The 5,829-nt window shown below is 31.2% G+C and overlaps 1 long non-coding RNA gene across 1 annotated transcript; it reads right to left on the minus strand.

Moving 5' to 3' along the window:
• Nucleotides 1-3,057: 3,057 nt before the first annotated feature.
• On the minus strand, nt 3,058-3,758 carry LOC133548210 (uncharacterized). The gene is made up of 3 exons (XR_009805815.1): nt 3,687-3,758; nt 3,534-3,643; nt 3,058-3,323 (listed from the first exon to the last, which is right to left on the minus strand). It is a non-coding gene; the product is annotated as an uncharacterized LOC133548210 (long non-coding RNA).
• Between the last annotated feature and the right edge of the window lie 2,071 nt (nt 3,759-5,829).

Here is a 5,829-nt window from a genome sequence, read left to right on the forward strand (position 1 = left end):
CCCCAAAACCCCAAAACCCCAAAACCCCAAAACCCCAAAACCCCAAAACCCCAATTAGATTATTATTTTGAATCCGCAATCTAACTTGAAAATAAAACTTAATGGTCTTAATAGTTAAACATATTCCAAAACAAATTTAATATTTAAATTAATTTTTAAGAGGAAATAATAAATCAAGAAAGCACGTTACATAAATGAGCGACACTGATCCAAACTAAGATTCCTTCACTTATGAGCTACCATAACTTGAAGGAAAGCCTCAAAAAATCTAAAGATGCATTCTTTATAAACAGAGCAAGAATATTCAGTTATGTTTCACATAAAATACCCCCAAAGAATAACTTGTCTTGGAACATGTTCTTGAATATGAAAAGCAATTCGCTACTATTCATGATCCATCTCGTCTCCTCTTTATGTCACCTCAAAATTAATGTGGAGTTCTCAAATTTATTTGCACTACCTTACGCCCTACAAAGCTTCCATTTGTTGAGCTCTATGACTATGAATCTTGTTCAAAGTTCATCAGTCGTTTTATCGATTACTAATAGCTGAATCCCCCCACTTAATTCCCTAGAATCATTCCTTCTCCATCAAACGTTTTAAAATGGTAGAGAGGAGATTGCTTTGATATGAGCATCGTCTTAGCGTCTTTACTAATAGGCTACGGTTATGATGCATATGTTGTGTATGGACGTGCTCCTAAATTTATAACCACCAAAGATTAAGCTCTCCTGTAGTGTCCATACGCACTTAGCTATGATTTAGATGATATCAAGGCGGAATTGCCTGATGAGTGGGGAGCAAAGAAAGAAAAACCAACGGAAAATTAAAATAAATTGAACAAGCAGTACAAATTCCCACCGAAACCTAGACTAGCGTCTATGTTTATTGAGAAGAAATAAAAATAAAACTATGAAGAGAGTAAAAAGATATACATCGCTGAACATACTATTGATGATGATTAACCTGATATGGAAAAATATGATGATCTTTTAAATTAGAGGCTTCATTGTTGGGTTATATTGAAGAAAGGCAAGCGAGAAGTAAATGATTATTTGTCAATATTGATTAATATATTAGCTAAACGAGACGTTTTTCATCTAACCAACTACAGGAAGAAGATATGATATTGATACTTGCCCATATTTAAGTGTGGATGCTATCTTCAACGATAAGAACTTCTGGATAAATCTACATGTAATCATAAGATTTTTTATTTTCCAAATAGCCGAACGAGTAACTCTCACAACTAGACTGGGACTTCGAACTAAAATCATAAAACCCAGATTAAATGAATTGGGAATATGTCATGCTTATTCAAGATGAAGGGTAGGAAGAAGCTCTTAATTAGTTAACTCAACAAAATGAACCAGCTCTCTCGGTGAATCAGCAATCAGATGACGAGTAATAATCAGATTAATAAGTACTTGACATGCCACCACCATGGCCACCCAAACTGATTATGGATAAATAAGCCTACCACAAAATATCCCCACTAGGTGAGTAAACGGCTTTTTATTAAAAGTGTAAGGTCGATATTTTTGCTGAGTACTCTCAACCTGACGGTTTGGTCCTTAGAATTACTATTTATAAGGACTTTCAGCGACATATAATTGAATAAACAAGAAGTCATTTCAAACATAGAAAAGATCGTTTGATAATAAGAAGACGATTCCCTTTCGAATTTCGGACAATTTAAGAGTACACCCCTCATAAAGATACTAATTTCTGGCAAAGAATGTAATTTATAAATGGATAATGTCGAAAATTATGGTTTTATCCTTTTCGTAATGACGATGGTTTAATATATCGAGAAGAGTTGATTGGCAAAAAAACTATCTAAAAGTATAAAGGGAGAGATGATAGGTTAATTTATAGAAGCTGTTCATTCCACACAAAATAAGAGATGGAGAAGAGGCAAGGTGAGTTACTATTTGAAGATAATCATTGTGGGACATGTGTGATTGAAAAAATGGTATAGAAGTATGAAATTAATACTTCTGAAGGGGCTCCTCTCTCTCAGCATCAGATTGCTAAGACTGAAATGAATATGGAGAAAGATATGATAAATATGTTTTATCATTATGAAGAGGGAAAAATTACAGCAAGTGAAAAGCCTTATTCTAGAAAATAACTGCTAGGAGGTAGTGCCTAGGCAGCTGAAATGTAGGGAGAAGTTGATAATGCTGAAGAAAGCGCAGATTAGCAAGAAAAGCAAGCAATTATGTAGAGAGAAATTGAATGTCATGTCTAGATAAAGACAAATGAATAGAAAGCTAAGAATGAGATGGAGGTGAGTTTTATTTTAGTTATAACAAATTTAGAGCCGGAAGCAAAAAGAAGACGCAATTCAAGACCATCGTGATAATATGGACAACATTTTCATGCATGTTCTTTAAAAATCAGTCTATGAAAAAGCAAGAGAAAAATCAAAGCAAGCTCATTTAAAGGCTTAAGAAGAGGCAGAAGATAAAAAAGAGCAACACTTCTTGATGCCAATCTTAAAGAAACTAGGATACGATCATCTTACAAAGTTAGATCCAGCTCAAGCGATCAACGTAAAGAATTAAGCACTGAGAAGATTAAAAGAAAGACTACTGGCAAGAGCTGATATTATACAGAAACGAATATAACACGAGAGTGAGCAATTAAAGCAATTTTATGTAAGAAATTGGAAAGAATAATTTTTTGATAGAACAATCATATTCGAAATCGAGATCCATCTGCTGCAGATGACAAAAACTTTGATGAGACAGTGAATAGAATGAATTTCAAAATAGAAATCTTAACAGAAAGAGCATCTCAACACTACAGACATGCCTTACGTAAATTCGAGGAGTTAGACCACAAATTAATGCAGGAAGAACTACTATCAGCTTTGCATCAAAAGAAATGATTTTAAATTTCGATATTTATAGATAAAATATAAAACCTTTTTTAGAGATAAATTTTATTATTATTTTAAAACAGTATTCTTAAAAAGAATCAAGCAAATGTCTTTTTTGTCATAATGAAGTAAAAATCGTCTGGTGTGATAGCATCGCTGTCACTGGCAGCTCTCTCTAACATATCTTTGAGCTCTTCAACACTCATAGTTTAGCCAAGTTATCTCGCGACTCTTCTCAAATCATGGACAGTGATTGTTCCAGTCTAATCATAATCAAAGAGTGCGAAAATCCTCATGATGCCTTCTCTTGTGTCTTTGTTTCCGAGCTTTGCTGTGATTGCATCAAGAAATTGGTCGAAATTGATACCTCCCATATTATCTTCAACATCTAAATCGGCAATCATTTTATAAATTGTCGGGTTTTTATTTTCGAATCCTAATAATATTCATAGATAAATATTATATATAACTGTTAGAAAATGAGAGATGAATAAAATTTAAACGAGAAATGGTTGTTAAGGATTGATTATAGAAGAAAGTGTGTATATCCATGAACATTACATGGTAAGAGAGGGAGAGAGGTAGAGAGCTAGAGAAAGAGAAAATTAATTAGTTTCTCTGAACAATATAAAAGAAATCTTCTTACCTAACGACTACATAGCAGCACGTAATTATTTAGGGTCAATAGTTCCTGAGCCATCTGTGTCAAAGAGATTAAATGCCTCTCTGATTTCTTCGATTTCATCTTCAGTAAGACTAAATGAAGAAGATAAAATATAAAAATTGAGATAGTATATACCCTGGTCTCTCAAAATTACGTCGTCCTTTTTGGGGTGATCTAGAAGCCTCACGTCTCTACATTATTTAAATTTTTCAAAATTAATATTTCAAATATATTTACTAAAACTCATTTATTTAACTTGTTATTATAATTCATTCATTCGTTGAGCCAAGACGTTATCCTTAGTCTAACCGACTTTTAATAATTAAGCAGCTATATCTTCTTCTGAATTTTTTTATTTATCCTAAAGATTTAAATTTTTCATAAAGTATGCACTACCTTTCTCATGGTCTATATAAATTCGGTTAGCTACTTATTTTTCCGTTTTAAAGAAAAATTTGTTTATTTTAGTTGATCCATATCGTTCATCAATTCGTTCTATTCAAATATTATATAAATTTCTTCAGCATACTCTTTTCTGTTTTTAGGATTCATACAAGGTTTGCCATTATAGTGCTCTATACAGTTGATTATTAAAATGCGAAAATAATAATATTACTATTTTGTTCTTTAGAGAGTTTCTTCATTAAATTGAGTGCAGAACTAATTCTTTTCTTGTAAATCGTCTTTTAACATTTAAAAATCGACTGCTAATTTTTTATAAAGGTTCTAAATTTAGAGAAGCTCCTCAACTATTTTTGAAATTGATTTATTAAGAATCAGTTAATTTCTTACTTCTTTAGTTAAGCTGGGTGTTTTAAACTTTTAATGAGTTCATGTTTTCTTGCATTCCTTTGTTCTCTTCTTATATTTGCCTCAATTCTAAATTAATCAAAATTACTTTAAACTTATTTACAGATTACTTATTTCTTCAACTCAAATAAATCCCTCTCTTTTTCCTTTATTTGCTGTGCCATTTATTACTGAAACGGCTAAGTATAGTAATTATAAATAAAATATTAACCTTACATCTGATCGCACGATGAATAACTTTTTAATGCTCTCATTAACAAATTCAAAATCTTCATCTACAATTGCATCAAAATTCGCTACGATTTTAATCTCATCACATAAGAGGTCTACGATACCATTTACATTCTAATGAGGGCATTTTTATTTATCCATGCATGGACAAATAGGAGCTTTTTAAGTTAGAATGCTAAATCCATCAGTTTTATTAGCTACTTGAATGGTTTCTGACTATTTTTATGATCTTAAACTGGGTGTGACCTATTTTAATCTTGGTATCTGAATATCAATCGGAGATTTAGGAGGTGTAATGAGATTATTCTCTAATTTTAATCTGTTTTATATTAATTTCTGTTATTAGGTAAAATCATCGTCTTCTTCACACTCTAATCTCCGATAGTTCTTTGACTCTCTAAATTAGCATGACTTCTCTATAAATTCTAGCTTCTAAAACTCTAAGAATTATTATAATGTAAGGCCATTTGACCAACTCTTCCTAGCACGCTACTATTCGATTTTTGATGGGAAAACTATTTTTTTTGAAACTACACAGAGGTTTCATGCTGTGACTCAATTGACCTCTGAAAAGAATTCGAATACTAAATAACTTTTCTTGAAGAACTATCTACATTATTACTTCTAATGGGAATAATTTGTTCGAGACTATCTCCTCCTAAGACTGGAGTAATTGAATTTACAGATGGAACTAACGATGCTATTCTTTGATTATAAGACTATTAGATTTCTTATGTAGAATGAAAATGTTATGAATTGTAATTTTAAGAGAGAGTACTACTATTTTTATTCTTGTTGTCAGTCTAAGATATATTAAGGAAACGATGGGCTTGAGAAATCAATTTGTTTCCAGCCCCTCTTCATGCCTTAGTTGATAATTATTGATTGGCTGTGAGAGAAAATGATGAAGAGTGTTGCTATGGAGAAGATTGTCTTTTGATAGATGGTGACTTCCTAATATTGTAGCTAAGTTTATTTTGAGTGAGTAACCGATTGGGAGGACTGGGGTTCATAAAAGTAAATATATAAAATTAAAATAAATAAACAATCAGAAAATAAAAATATATAAATATTAAAGACAAAGTATAGAAAATAATGCTAAAGACAGAAAATAAAATTCGATAATAAAAATGAATTGAAATAGAAAGAAATTAATAAAAAAACAAGAGAAATAAAAAATAAATAGAAGAATAAATAAAATATATTTAAAAAAAAATGGGGTTTTGGGGTTTTGGGG

The sequence above is a fragment of the Nerophis ophidion genome, unplaced genomic scaffold (assembly GCF_033978795.1).
Source record: "Nerophis ophidion isolate RoL-2023_Sa unplaced genomic scaffold, RoL_Noph_v1.0 HiC_scaffold_493, whole genome shotgun sequence".
Taxonomy (NCBI): Eukaryota; Metazoa; Chordata; class Actinopteri; order Syngnathiformes; family Syngnathidae; genus Nerophis; species Nerophis ophidion.